This window comes from Euprymna scolopes, chromosome 29 (genome assembly GCF_053919585.1).
Source record: "Euprymna scolopes isolate OS-2025 chromosome 29, ASM5391958v1, whole genome shotgun sequence".
In the NCBI taxonomy this organism is placed as follows: domain Eukaryota; kingdom Metazoa; phylum Mollusca; class Cephalopoda; order Sepiida; family Sepiolidae; genus Euprymna; species Euprymna scolopes.
Genome location: NC_136510.1, coordinates 17,607,982 through 17,624,271, shown reverse-complemented (window position 1 = coordinate 17,624,271; position 16,290 = coordinate 17,607,982). Strand labels below are relative to the sequence as shown.

Here is a 16,290-nt window from a genome sequence, read left to right as displayed (position 1 = left end):
CTGTCCATCCAGCATGGCCATAGCCAAGATTGCACTCATTACACGAGTTTGTAGTGTAATTCAAATCTTGTGGGTAGCTGAATACTTGATGCTTCACCAGGGCTATCAAGGGTATTTTTCATCATGATGCCATCACTAGACGGGGTGCCTACCACAGATTAAGAGAGTCCCATCTACCCTTGAGAGAAGGCTAGACCTCGCCAGTTTCTCAACCTGGTATTTTACCTCACAGTACACACCGCGCCTCGCCTTCCCAAATGGTCACCTATCTGGTACTGGCCATGCTCAACATTGCTTAACTTCAATGATCTGGCGAGAACCGGTGTGTCAACGTGATTGTGCCGCATAATACTGTAACAGCAATAAAAATCCAAAATATACTTCACGATGTAAAAATACGTAAAGAGGTTTTCATGTTCAAACTAAAATTACCATCTTTACATTAAATTTGCTTAGTGTCCCTCTCTCCCTCTCTTTCTTTCTCTTTCTCTCTCTTCCCAACACTGGCTAGCTGGTAGTCAGTTAAAGAAAAGTATCCCTGTTAAAGTTTGTTTGTAGACAAATTGTAAAATAAAGCTATTAAAAAAAAACAATTTTGTTAATTTTGTTAATGCAACAATGACGAGAACCACAACAATTGAAAACAATTGAAATATAACAATGCTGAAGCAGTAAAAAGACCAAGCATTTTTCCAGTGACCTTGGTAACGGATTTGATGCAAGTCTTTTATCTCAGGTCTTCAGTGAAGGTCAGTCCCAGAAGTTTATCAAAGCAGGAGCCTTCGTCAAGGTGAAAGCCATCGATTACAACTAGAGAAAAATGAAGTGAGAGCATTGGTAGTGAAAAAAGAGAAGCTTTCTTTTAGATATATTAAAAGTAATCGACCACCTTTTCCCCCAATTGTATGACATATTGAATTATCAAGAAAAGAAAGCACTAACCAAACCTCCACTCCACGAAACGTACTGGGAGCTTTGGGGAGGCTTATTGGTATGCAAATTCCAGTGAAGATCAATGGTTGTTGTCAGCGAGAAATCAATGATTAGTCACAGCGATAACACAAAATCATTTGCAAAACTTATTAAAAAAGGTCAACATCATGAATTTTGGAATATAACCATTGGCATTTATTCTCTCTCTCTCTCTCTCTCTCTCTCTCTATATATATATATATATATATATATGTGTGTGTGTGTGTGTGTGTGTGTGTGTGTGTGTGTGTGTGTGTGTATCACACACTATCTACCAAGCTTTAGTTTCTGTCGCATCACCACAATGCTGCATCCCTGTACTTATTTTACAAGTACTTCCACGGAATTTGCTCCAAAGAACTTGCAGTACTTGTACCTCTTCAATGTAAATACTCTACCATAACCAACTCAACAAGCAGCAAAATCCCACCCGTTCACAGTCGAGATCTCCAGCTGCTGGAAAACTGTCTGCTCTAACAGCTTCTTTCTCTCAGAGCGTTTGCTTTTGGAATTCCTTCTGTTGTATTACCAAATTGAACAAATGTTGTATTGTCAGTCTTATTATATAAACATGCCTATGTATGTCTAATGTATATAAGGTATACATGTTTCTGTAATCGATGCTCGTGCATCATCTAGTGGTTAGAATTATAAATGTATGTGTCGATCTGTTACGTGTATATTTAATAGTCTTTCTTTGTGTATGTGGGTGTTTTCACATATTCACTACAATAACGAACGGGACAATATAACTGACAGTTTTTAACATTGACGAATAACACCCTTGTATGCTTGACACATACCTTATTCATTGTCTCTCTCTCCTCTGATCGGGCAGGCATCTGAAATGAAGGCATCTTCTTCTGAATGGAACACCCAAAATGCAGAGTTATCATTTCCAGATCTTTATTTCCAAATGTTCCACATTTCTGAGTTTTGCAGCTCTTAATCTTCTCCCTTACATTTTCCTTAATTGGTCCGTAGATGCTTCCATCGAACCACAGAGACAACTCCTGTCCGCTAACTAACTCAGAACTCTTTGCATTCCTGTAAGAGACTGACTCCTAATTCTGATTTCTCCTGGCTTACGTGTCTCTTATGTCAGCCAGAGTGAAAAACTTTTGGAAGTTAGCCCAGTGAAATTAAACAACATTTCGTTAACAGACGAAATGTATGCAAACCGTAGCTTCTTTTCAGGTTTCTGTATGGTTGGTGAGCTGTGTCATCTCTGTGTAATGGAGTCTTTGAAGATAATTAAAATGATATCATTCAACACCTGATTTCTAGCGTGTTTTGTTTAGGCAGCTAACCCTGAGCCGTCCTTTCCTCACTCAAATGCACTGTGTTTATTTTCATTGGCCAGTAGGTTATCTGAAGTTTTGAAAATAATGTTAACTAGTATAAATTTTGGTGTGGGCTACATTATTAGGGCTACATCCAAAAGTTTTTCACAACAAACAAACAAATAGCCCTTTTCAGGGCTAACTTCTAAAAGTTTTTAACAAACAAACAAACAGCACTTTTCAGAACTAACCTCTAAGTTTTTCACAACAAACAAACAGCACTTTTCAGGGCTAACTTCCAAAAGTTATTCACAACAAACAAACAAACAGTCCTTTTCAGGGCTAACTTCCAAAAGTTATTTACAACAAACTAACAAACAGCCCTTTCCAGGGCTAACGTCTAAAAGTTTTTCACAACAAACAAACAAACAGCCCTTTCCAGGGCTAACTTCCAAAAGTTATTTACAACAAACAAACAAACAGCCCTTTTCCGGGTTAAGTCCCAAAAGTTTTTCACAACAAATAAACAAATTGTCCTTTTCAGGGATGACTTCCAAAAGTTATTTACAACAATCAAACAAACAGCCATTTTCAGAGATAACTTCCAAAAGTTATTCACAACAAACAAACAAACAGTCCTTTTCAGGGCTAACTTCTAAAAGTTTTTCACAACAAACAAACAGTCCTTTTCAGGACTAATTTCTAATTTTTTCACAACAAACAAACAAACAGCCCTTTTCAGGGCTAACTTCCAAAAGTTATTCACAACAAACAAACAAACAGCCCTTTTCAGAGCTAACTTCCAAAAGTTATTTACAACAATCAAACAAACAAACAGCCCTTTTCAGAGCTAACTTCCAAAAGTTATTTACAACAAACAAACAAACAGTCTTTTCAGGGCTAATGTTCAAAAGTTATTTACAGCAAACAAACAAACAGCCCTTTTGAGAGCTAACTTCCAAAAGTTTTTCACAACAATCAAACAAACAGCCCTTTTCAGAGCTAACTTCCAAAAGTTATTTACAACAATCAAACAAACAAACAGCCCTTTTCAGAGCTAACTTCCAAATGTTATTTACAACAAACAAACAAACAGTCTTTTCAGAGCTAACTTCCAAAAGTTATTTACAACAATCAAACAAACAAACAGCCCTTTTCAGAGCTTACTTCCAAAAGTTATTTATAACAATCAAACAAACAAACAGCCCTTTTCAGAGCTAACTTCCAAAAGTTATTTACAACAAACAAACAAACAGCCCTTTTCAGAGCTAACTTCCAAAAGTTATTTACAACAAACAGTCTTTTCAGAGCTAACTTCCAAAAGTTATTTACAACAATCAAACAAACAAACAGCCCTTTTCAGAGCTAACTTCCAAAAGTTATTTATAACAATCAAACAAACAAGCAGCCCTTTTCAGAGCTAACTTCACAAAAGTTATTTACAACAAACTAACAAACAGCCCTTTCCAGGGCTAACGTCTAAAAGTTTTTCACAACAAACAAACAAACAGCCCTTTCCAGGGCTAACTTCCAAAAGTTATTTACAACAAACAAACAAACAGCCCTTTTCCGGGTTAAGTCCCAAAAGTTTTTCACAACAAATAAACAAATTGTCCTTTTCAGGGATGACTTCCAAAAGTTATTCACAACAAACAAACAAACAGTCCTTTTCAGGGCTAACTTCTAAAAGTTTTTCACAACAAACAAACAGTCCTTTTCAGGACTAATTTCTAATTTTTTCACAACAAACAAACAAACAGCCCTTTTCAGGGCTAACTTCCAAAAGTTATTCACAACAAACAAACAAACAGCCCTTTTCAGAGCTAACTTCCAAAAGTTATTTACAACAAACAGTCTTTTCAGAGCTAACTTCCAAAAGTTTTTTACAACAAACAAACAAACAAACAGCCCTTTTCAGAGCTAACTTCCAAAAGTTATTTATAACAATCAAACAAACAAGCAGCCCTTTTCAGAGCTAACTTCCAAAAGTTATTTACAACAAACAAACAGCCCTTTTCAGAGCTAACTTCCAAAAGTTATTTACAACAATCAAACGAACAAACAGCCCTTTTCAGATCTAACTTCCAAAAGTTATTTACAGCAAACAAACAAACTGCCCTTTTCAGAGCTAACTTCCAAAAGTTTTTCACAACAAACAAACAAACACCCCTTTTCAGAGCTAACTTCCAAAAGTTTTTTACAACAAACAAATAATCAGGCCTTTTTAGGGCTAACTCCCAAAAGTTATTTACAACAAACAAACAAACAGCCATTTTCAGAGCTAACTTCCAAAAGTTTTTCACAACAAACAAACAAACAGCCCTTTTCAGAGCTAACTTCCAAAAGTTATTTTCAACAAACAAACAAATTGTCCTTTTCAGGGCTTACTTCCAAAAGTTATTTACAACAAACAAGCAAACAGCCGTTTTCAGAGCTAACTTCCAAAAGTTACTTACAACAAAAAAACAAACAGCCCTTTTCAGAGCTAAATTCCAAAAGTTTTTCCACCTTCAACAAATCATTGCCTGCACTCTTAAATACCTGCCCCCCCCTCCTACGGCTTCCAGTGACCCTAATTCACTCCTGCAGCAGCACCCAGCTGGCTCTGATGCCTAACTTCCAGCTCAGCAGCCTACTGACATGTACCTTCCAGTGTCCACTGACGTCCTGCTCCCGATTTTTTTTTTTTTTTTTTTGCCATACTATCTTTTGTCTTTGCTGTTATCTTCCTTTGCCTTGTGTCTAATATTCTATCACCTTTTGCTCCCCTCTGCAACATTATTTTGCAATAGAACAGAAATAACAGCCATGACAAAGTGGATAATTTCTAGTTTACCAGAGTCCACACTAACTACAATAACCAGTAGACCATTCGAATTTAATTCGCAACAGGAAATAAGTGCATAACTAGAATGGAAGTGAGTAAGGGACGAATACATTTCTACATTTTTCATCCCTTACTTCTCTCTATTCCTGTTATGTATCTACTTCCTGTCGACATTCAAAATGGCAATATTTACAGTAAATGCCATTATTTCCACTCCTGCTATGTACCTAGTTCCTGTCAACATTCAAAATGGCTACCATGGGTTATTTTGCTCTCAATCAAGATTTACAGTAAAGTAAATTGGTTTAAAACTTCTTTAAAAATTAATCACGTAATAAGTTGACATCGACTGCTTTCTTACTTTGTTTCTCACTTCCTAAGATTCCAGTTTCTTTTTATGTCATACATAAGACCTTAGTATTTTCAATTGTTTAAGCCAACATCAATGGGGGGGGGGCACTAACTTTGTTCTGTATCGCTAGTTACATGGACTCTAAAGGTTTGAAAATTCAATATTAATTTTTTAATGCAAATAGGTCAGAAATGAAGTTAAAAAAAAAGCAAAAATAGTTTTTGACTAATTTCTCAACTTTATTTATTCATACTAGTTAACATAATCTCTATATACTGGCCTAGGGTCCCAATATATAATTTCACTCTGGTCATGTAACAACTTCCTGTCCACTTTCAAAATGGCTACTACAGATTATTTTATTATCAATTACTGTTTACAGTAAATTAAACTTCTTTAAACAATAATTTTTAATCATTTTTAATCTGTTATTGTTTTAATTACATCAGAATTATTTTGCAATAGAACAGATACAGCGGCCGTGACGAAGTGGATGATTTCTAGTTTGCCGGAAGTGAGTAAGGGACGAATACTTGGTTTCTACATCTTTCATCCCTTACTTATTTCCATTCTGGTTATGCACCTAGTTCCTGCCAACATTCAAAATGGCTACTATGGGTTATTTTACTATCAATCAACATTTACAGTAAAGTAAATTGACCTAATACTTCTTAAATTATTTTTTTTTACGCAAATAGGTCATAAATGAGTAGTGTTCTTGACTAAATTTCCAACTATTTTACTTTAAAATAATTTAGGTCGGTAATAGCCATGACTACTGAAAGCCCACATTTTGGAATAACTTCAAAATTCTTGAGTCAATCCAATCCCAAATTTTAGGCATCTTTTCGAGATTAGCATCTCCAGCATCACACTCATTTTCATAATAGTTTCACTGTGTAGTTTTTTGTTTTGTTTTTTGCTTTTTTTTTTTTTTTTTTTAAATATTTGAACCCCCCCCCCCCCCCCAAAAAAAAAAAAACCAGAAAAGCATTACTGGGCGACTTTTGTTTAGTGATGTGAGGTTAATCTAGTTTGTTTAGAAATGCAAATCAAAATCTTGAACCTTTTAAAAGGAAATTATCACTCGTTAAATAGATATTGTTGACAACGTGGAATAATTATTCCTTCAAAATAATGTTTGAAATACATAAGTATTCAGGAAGGCTGTCCATGAAACATTTGGGCGTGTTGAGGGGGGGGGAGTCTAGAAAAACTCTTCTTTGTATAATATAATAAATGAAAACAGAGTAAGAAATGCGTGGGGGGGGGAATGAAGACAAAACAGAGAGAAACAGAGAGAAAGAGAGAGAGATATATAGAGAGAAACATAAAGAGAGGGAGTAGATAAAACAAAAAGAGGAGAAGGGAGAGAAAGTGAAGGAGAAAACAAAGAGAGGGAGAGGGGGAGAAAAAGATAAAAACACAGAAAGTGAGAGAGAAGAAGAAGAGAAAGAGAGAGTGTTGGGGGGGGGGAGGGCAAGAGAAAACAAAAAAGAGGGAACAGAAGAGAAATAGAAAGATGAAACACAAAGAGAGGATGGGGAGATATAAAGTGATAAGAGAGAGAGAGAAACAACTGCTCATGTATATTTTTTTACCCAAACTTTTCTTTTATAATAAAAATGTGCTTGTTGATAATATTCTGTTGTTGATAAGAAACACATTAAAAAAAAAAACAAAAAAAAAAACATTAGAACAAAAATTGATAACGTAAAATTCAAATCCATACTACTATAAATTTGGATTTTTTGTGTAGCGATATATAGCCCTTTTTTTTGTCCATTTAAAAAAAATACAACTTTGTTATATATGGTTCGTGGAATTGCTTTCAACTGCAAAAGTTCTATCTAATTTGCATATTCTTTTAAACATTCATTTTAATTAATTCCCTATTAGTTTTTTCGGTTTTGTTATGGGATGATCATCGTTAGTTTTTTTTTTTTTTTTTTTACACGGTGGTCACCACTTATCAAGGCCCGGAAGCCACTCAGGGATAAGGGTTATTGCAAGTACAGTACGTTAGTGTGGAGATTTATTGAAGTGTTTACTTGAGGTGGCGGTTCATTAGGAATTTGTTTACGATGGACTTGAAGACATCCAGGTTGTAGTCAGGTGGGAAGCAGGCAGACGGAACAGAGTTCCACAGGCGTGCAGTCCTAAGAAAAAAGCTTTTTTCATGGAATCTACGTTTTGATTTAGGCACAGATAAAGAGTGGGGAAAATTTTTGACAGTGGATTCAGCTAGACAGGTGTTTTTCGTGAAAGATTAGCGAGGGGGACCACAGATTACGGGATGTCTGTTTACTTACATTACATTTGAATGTTTTCATGTTAATACAATCAGAGAAGCGGGAAACAGGGAGGGAATTTCAAGGTTAGCAGTGAAGGAAGAAACTATTAGAGTAGAAAGCTTTCTAACATTTACAGTGAAGGGGTGGAATTTTGCTACTTGTTGGGTTAGGGTTAGCCGAGAAGGCACAAGTGTTATGTGTTCGTCAGAGCACAATCCATTAAAGTACTTGTAAAATAGGAACAGGGTTGCAACATTGCAGCGATAGGACAGAGGTTGGAGCTTGGTTGAGAGTGAGGAACCTGTTAGATTGGAGATTTTTTTTTTAACCCTATTTAAGAGAGAGAGAGAGAGAGAGAGAGAGAGAGAGAGAGAGACAGAGACAGAGATAGAGACAGAGACAGAGACTAGTGGTAGATGTACCAACCGACAATATTTATTAATACCTATTATTAAAATTTCACAAAAAATCGGAGGTATCTAAATTTTCACAAACGCCAGTGGAACTCTCTGTCGCTTGCCTGTTTCCCACCTGACTACAACTTGGACATCTTCAAGTCCAACATGAACAAACTCCTGACAAACCGCCCCCTTAAGTAAGACACTCTATCAAAACCCCCAATACTAATGATTACTACAATACTATCTCATTGATTACTGTACACGCAATAACCCTTATCCCTGAGTGGCCTTCGGGCCTTGATAAGTAGTGCCCCCCATGTAAAAAAAAACAAAAAAAACTTCCATCCCTTTTTTGCATAAAACTAAATGACACTAGATATAGGCACAAAATACTAATAGAAACCTACCCAATAAGTGTCACTGTGGCATTAAAAATAAAGGTAGTGTAAAACCCGTCAGGGTATTTTGTCTAATTTTCGATTTTTGAGCTATTATCGAGACTCCCCAGATGACTGTTTCATGTCAGCCATTTTGTTATCGTTCTAACTTAAGCACTCGACACTATTTGTGTTTTGAGATAAATAAACGCTATAAAATAAGTTAAACCACAAAAAAAAAACTATATAGATGGTTAATTGGGTGAGCTGTTCAGCTAATCAAAACTTATGACTAATTAGAATAATTAAAATGGATTTTTTTTTCCAAAATAGCTTAATTCAAGAACTAAAGAATATCTTAGTATGTATTTTGTGTCTTTAAAGAATATAAGAAAATTTCTTATGAAAAAAAAAACATTGATTAACTCTTAGTACAGTAATAATTATTATATCAGAACACAATATCTCTAATAAGTTATAGTACTTCTGCAGTTTATGGACCGTACTATTCTTTACGATTTAGGTTTGGTTGGTTGCTTTGTTTTATGGCATATCAACTTTTTTCTGGTTATTTAATGCTAAATCCAGTAATTTTGGAAAACAAAATGGTTTTATGCGTCAAAGTTATTTCTATCTTCAACTATTTAATCATGGTGTTTGGTTTGGTTGTTTTGTTTTATGGCATATCAACGCTTCTTGGGTTCAATAATTTTGGCAAAAGATTTATGCTTTAGTTTTTTATTGATGGTGTTTAGTTTGGTTGTTTTGTAGAGAAAAATTGTTGTTTTTGTTTTTGAATTTTAAGAAGATGATTGAGTTTTGCAAAGGGAAAGGGGGGAAAAACAATAACATCAATGTTTGGTGCATTTAAATCAAGAAACCGATATCTTCAGACAGCCTGATCTAGTAGCACCAGGAATTTTTACAGTATCTCTGTTTATTAAATTGTTAGGTGAAAGTACAGAATAGTTAACAAAGCTTCTTCCCTCTCCATATGTTAAGAATGGGTTTCTAAAGTTATTATATCAACACGGTACGTAAACTGCAGAAGTATCCCTAATTATTAATCGAATACAAGCTACTATTTTATTCATAATCAAAAGACAATTGTGGGTTCATACCTTTCCTCAACAATATCAGTGTCTCATTGGATATAATTAAATGAATATAATAGATCGACAGTTGATACCATAGTCTGCAAGGTTATCCATTTAAGCCAATCAAACACATGCAAAAATGAGGAGAGGGGAGAGGGGTGTAGTAGACTTACCTGTAAGAATGTACTACCTCCTCCAATAAAAAACGAAACTAGATAAAAGAGTAGGTGTATTTCCATTAAAATACTGTCCCGTTCACGCGTGAATTCATTGGGAAGTCGAAACCTGCTCTGAAACGTCCAAACGTAGCAGACAACGCAAACAGAAGAGCAATCGAGGTTAAAAGTGTTTTTCTTCCCTTATGTTTAATCAAACCTGTTTCATTGGGGGGGGGGGTAGATCGATTAGTTTTGCCTGTCATCTTATCTTTTTTGTTTGTTTGCTTGTTTTGTTGGTTAGTTCTTCCTATCTCTACATTCATTTTTTTTTTTTTTTTTTTTTTTTTTTTAACTTTTAGAATTATGGGTCCTACAGGCCCAAATATCAGTATATATATATTAAACTGTTTTTGTTTTTTTTCTTTTTATATTCATTTTTTGTAATAATTAGATTTCAATAACTACAAGCATTTAATAATAGGGAGTTTATATAACTAGCAGGGAGACACGACGTTGTCTGGGACTGAACGAGGATCAATGAATGTTCCACATTTCCAATACTTATATTATCGAAATCAGTGAAATTGCGCGATTGATTGCGCACCATGAGCAAGATTCACATGCCTCCCCACCGTCGGGTTAGTCCACAATGCATTGCAGTCTTCATTGCACTGTAGAGAACCTACTGTTTATTTTATAAAACCATTTTTATATAATGACTTGAATTGAAGTTTAAAATGCAAAAGTCGAGTATCATGGTTCAGTTGTACTCTCAACAGATACATTTATGCCGAATACTTCCCTGTATTATAAAAGAACCAGTTGTTGACTTTATATGCCGGGTCCTTTTGCTTGTGTGGCGATAAAATTTCTCAAATGCACTTGTGATGTTAGTAGGCTGTATAAGGGAGTTAACTTTGAACAAAATTGGACCGGTCCTTCATTAATCAGATTTTTTCAATCATCATTTTTCAATACTTATCAGAGGTATTCCAATACAAAACCTATCTAAGAACACTCCCAGACACATAGAATACAATTGTGTGAAAGTTTTTAAAAAATCGGCTGAGCCCTTTCGGAGTCCATAGGGAAGGAACTCACCGACACACACACACACACACACACACACACACACACACACACACACACACACACAGACCAAGTGACTTTGATATATAAGTAGAAATTTATGTGAAAAACATAAATGTTTGCATAATTTTTCATTTATTTCTTATTTTTTGATGTATAGGAACACAAAATATCATTTTGAAAAATCTTTTTAAAGAACAGAATGTTCGTCCGTTTCCTTTGATCTATTTGTTATTAACACCAAAGAAATTGTTTTGAACTATTAAAATAATTTCAGACGCTATTGTTAATGTTTACCCATTTATTTATTTATCTTTATTATCCCTTATGTTTGAATTCATGTTTTGAAATATGATTTAAATAATAAACTTATATATATATATTTTCTTTTTCTTTTTACATGGTAGTCACCACTTATCACTCGGGGGTAAGGGTTATTGTGTGTACAGTAATCAATGGGATAATATCGTAGTAATCGTTGGTAATAGAGATTTGATAAAGAGTCTTACTTAAGGGGGCGGTTTATCAGGAATTTGTTTATGTTGGACTTGAAAACATCAAAGTTGTAGTCAGGTGGGAAACAGGCAAACGGAAGAGCATCTCACAGGCGTGCACTGCTAAGAGATAAGCTTTGTTCATGGAATCTACGTTTTGATTCAGGCACAGATAAAGAGTGGGGAAAATATTGACAGTGGTTTCAGCTAGATGGGTGTTTTTCGTGAAAGATTAGCGAGGGGGGACCACAGATTAGAGCTCAGACGAGCACTTACCATGGATTTAGAACAATGAGTTAAGATTCCAAATTGCCGGCTGGCTCCTTAGAAAATGCCCCCTGATCTATAATGGGATGAAAACAAAGGGATGATAACATTTCATGTTAAGACAAAGCTTCTTCAAGAATTATAAAAAAAAAACAACTTTTCACCCACAATTGCCATGCCTAATAGTACTTTCCCAAAGAGCTTATCATTCAAACTCCTCAGCCTAACATTCATAGGTAACATGAATTGGAACAGAAAACAACCATGTTATAGTCAGCTGGGAAGCAGCCCCACGGCACTGTGTCCCACAGATGGAAACAAACTCAGCTCATGGAATTTTCGTTTTGTTTTAGGTGCAGATAGAGAGTGAGGGAAATTGTTGATGGTTGTTGTAACTAAACAAGTACTTGTTGTGAAGTTGTTCGCGGGGGGGGGGGTATAGATTGGAGGTCAGACGAGCAGGAGAGTAGATGGTTTTCTTTTTCCATATGTGGTCCATCATACCCGGCATTTCACATATCACGGCTTTTCAATGTTTTTCTAACCTTACTTTTAGCGGGTGTTATATTGCATATCTCTCCAGATTTACATGCGCAAGATGTAAATAGCAATATCGACAAGACAGAGAATCATCTCAGCTTTGGGTGGTTTCCCACAATTCAAAAACACACGTGATTTCGTTTTATATTTTTGTTCATACAGAGTTGTTATCTTGTTATATCATTGTTTAGCAACAAGATAAAAAAAAAAAAAAACTAAACTTAGCACAACATACTCATTTTTGTACCTACTGCTATTTTGTGCATTTTATATCTAATCTCAAACACCCCCAAACACATCCACCCAAAACATATTCCCATCCAACCTCCCCACAACCCTTTAGTCGATTGTTAGACAGGGTGGAAGGGCCGGAATGTTTATAATGTAAACAGACATCTTGCTGCTTAACTCCCAACATAGTATCCCAGCAAATGATATCCCATAGAGTATCCCACTACATCAAAGTGGCACTGTGCCTTGTTTGGGGTGAAAGCGTATATATCTGGAGCAAAAGTTGGGTAAAAAATTTTTATGCGTACTGTGTCGTGACCTTTGTAGGCACTGGACAGGCATTCATCAAGGTTGCAAGACCCTAGAACACAAATCGTCTACATTCTATCGTTACTAACATGGAACATGCTCGACTGAGTTCCAATTTTTGGTTCCTTCTCGTAACACATTCACAGCAAGAACTCTTCTTGTTACCACATTGAAAAAAGACTTTCGTGTCTCCCTTCATGTGCCTAGCATCAAACAGAATTTTCATGAACAGAGCTTCTTTGCAAGGGCTTACCGCCTTTGGGAGACATTACTGTAGGACTGCTTCCTTCCTGATTACAACTTGGTCATCTTCAAATCCAAAAATTCTTGTTTCAAAATCGCCCCACAAGTAATATCACTTAGATCCCATTTTTCAATGTTAGTACTCCCATAGTTTTAACTGGCAATGTTAGTACTCCCAATGTTTTAACTGGCAAGCATTTCAGTCTCATTAACCCTTATCCTTGAGTGGCTCTCGGCCTTCATAAGTGGTGACTCAATAATAATAATAAGAATAACCTTCTTAGTGACACACAATATGGTTTCCGTTCTGCAAAATCTACCGCAGATGTGCTGACGGTTATATCCCACAGGATTAGTGAATCTCTTGACAAAGGCTTCCTTTCTTGGGCAATTGCTCTTGACATATCAAAAGCCTTCGACAAGGTATGGCATAAGGGTCTACTTCACAAGATTTCCAGCTACGGTATAACTGGAAATGTTTTCTCAATCATTAAAACCTTGATTCGAGTAAAGCAACTGGCCCTGATGGTATTCCAATTATAGTACTCAAAAAACTTCAACCTGAACTAGCGCCCATACTTACAAAACTGTTTAAACGTTGTCTTAAGGAGAATAGTTTCCCATCTCCCTGGAAAATCTCATCAGTATGCCCTGTATTTAAGAATTCAGGTGATCACTCATCCCCCTCTCAGTACAGGCCAATAAGTCTCCTGTGCGTCATGAGTAAGTTGCTAGAATCTGTATTAAATACAGAAGTAATCAAACATCTCAACAAAAATAACCTTCTTAGTGACACTCAATATGATTTCCGTTCTGCTAGATCTACAGCAGATGTCCTTACAGTTATATCGCATAGGATTAGCAAATCTCTCGATGGTGGCAATCTTTCTAGGGCAATTGCTCTTGACATATCTAAAGCCTTTGATAGGGTATGGCATAAAGGTTTACTTCATAAGATCGCTAGCTATGGTATAGCTGGAAAAGTCTTCTCAATTATTAAATCATTTCTTTCTGATAGGTTCATAAGAGTAGTAGTTGAGGGGCAAAAATCAGAAGCTCACAGTATTAATGCCGGTGTCCCTCAGGGATCCATCCTGGGCCCAACTCTTTTCCTGATCTACATTAATGATCTTCCAAATCATATCCTTACATCATTTGCAGACATTTATGCTGACGACACTACCATTTATGGTAGCACATCTAAGACAGTAAACGAGCAAGTTCTCTCCAATTCTCTCTCCTCTGATCTTGAGCACGTAGTACAATGGGGAAAGGAGTGGCTGGTTACTTTTAATGCATCTAAAACCAAGCTTCTCTCTTTACATCATCAACATTCTAATCCACATTTGTCATCAATTGAAATGAATGGCTCTCGTCTTCAGGAGGCCTCAAGTTTTGACAAGCTTCTGGGCTTGACCATTACTCCTGATCTTAAATGGAACACGTATATCAAATCTGTTGCCAAGGCCGCTGGAAAAATGGTGGGATCTTTCTATCGATCCAGTAGATATCTCACTGCTGATGCTATTCTCTATCTATATAAGAGCCAGGTACGTCCAAGGATGGAATACTGTTGCCACATCTGGGCAGGAGCTGCTAGAAAGGACTTGTCCTGCATTGATAGAGTTCAAAATAGACTTCGTAGCCTTGTAGGAGATGTCCTTTTCTCCTCCTTGCAACCTCTATCTCACAGAAGAGATGTTGCGAGTTTGTCTCTGATGTATCGTTATTTTCATGGAAAGTGTTCAACTGAGCTTCAATCTATGGTCCCCCCTCGCCAAACTTTCACAAGAAACACTCGTCTAGCTGTAAACACTATCAATAATTTCCCCCACTCTTTATCTGTGCCTAAACCTAAACGTAGATTCCATGAACAAAGCTTCTTTCTTAGAACTGCACGCCTGTGGAATTGTCTTCCGTTTTCCTGCTTTCCGGCTGACTACAATATGGTTTTGTTCAAGTCTAAAGTAAATAAGTTCTTGATGAGCCGTTCCATATAAGTTATTAAATTTACCAAATTTTCATTACTAATGATTACTATATTGACCAACTTCTACTGTACACTCTTTAACCCTTATCCTTGAGTGGCCTCTGGGCCTTGATAATGTGGTGATGCTTTTGTAAAAAAAAAAAAAAAAAAAAAAATCATTTCTCTCCGATAGGCTCATAAGAGTAGTGGTAGATGGACAAAAATCGGAGGCCTGCAATATAAATGCTGGAGTCCCTCAGGGGTCAATACTGGGCCCAACTCTCTTCCTGATCTACATCAATGACCTCCCTAAACACATACTTAAATCATTCGTTGACATCTATGCTGATGACACGACCATCTACGGCAACACATCAAAGGCTGTAAATGACGAAGTTCTCTCGGATTCTCTCTCCTCTGATCTCGAGCGCGTGGTTCAGTGGGGGAAGATGTGGCTGGTTACCTTTAATGCATCCAAAACCAAACTCCTATCCTTACATCATCAACGCTCTGATCCCCAGCTGGCATCAATTGTGATGGATGGCTCTCGTCTGGGTGAGGCCCCGTGTTTTGACAAGCTTCTGGGTTTGACCTTTACTCCTGATCTGAAATGGAACACGTACATCAAGTCTGTTGCCAAGGTCGCTGGAAAGATGGTGGGATCCTTCTTCCGCTCCAGACGATATCTCACTACTGATGCAATTCTCTATCTATATAAAAGCCAAGTACGGCCAAGGATGGAATACTGTTGCCATATCTGGGCAGGAGCTGCCAAAAACAGCCTATCATGCCTTGACAGAGTACAAAATAGACTTCGTGGTTTTCTCTACCCTGCAACCCCTCTCCCACAGAAGAGACGTTGCGAGCCTATCCTTGTTTTATCGTTATTTCCATGGCAGGTGCTCGTCTGAACTCCAATCCCTGGTCCCCCCTCGCCAATCTTTCACGAAAAACACCCGTCTAGCTGAATCCACTGTGAAAAATTTTCCCCACTCTATATCTGTGCCTAAATCAAAACGCGGATTTCATGAGCAAAGTTTCTTTCTTAGAACTGCACGTCTGTGGAACTCTGTTCCGTCTGCCTGCTTCCCTCCGGACTACAACTTGGATGTCTTCAAGTCTAATGTTAACAACTTCCTAATGAACCGCCCCCCCCTAATTAAACACTTCATAAAATCTCCTCACTAACGTAATGTACTTGCAATAACCCTTATCCCTGAGTGGCTTCCGGGCCTTGATAAGTGGTGATCACTGTGTAAAAAAAAAAAAAAAAAAATAGTAAAAAAGTCATTAAAAAAATCAACTAATCCCAACAGAATTTTTTTTAAGTCTAAAAAAAAAAAGTCATAAAAATTTCTTTTTAATTTAAAAAATCAGAAAAAATATG

The 16,290-nt window shown here is 36.6% G+C and overlaps 1 protein-coding gene across 1 annotated transcript in view; it reads right to left on the bottom strand.

The window, feature by feature from the left end:
* The window catches only part of LOC145252516 (uncharacterized), a 49,313-nt gene extending 39,446 nt beyond the window's left edge, over positions 1-9,867 (bottom strand). The window contains exon 1 of the mRNA XM_080112063.1: positions 9,777-9,867. The gene's annotated coding sequence lies outside the window, so the exon portion shown is untranslated. The remainder of the gene's footprint in view (positions 1-9,776) is intronic.
* Positions 9,868-16,290: the final 6,423 nt, after the last annotated feature.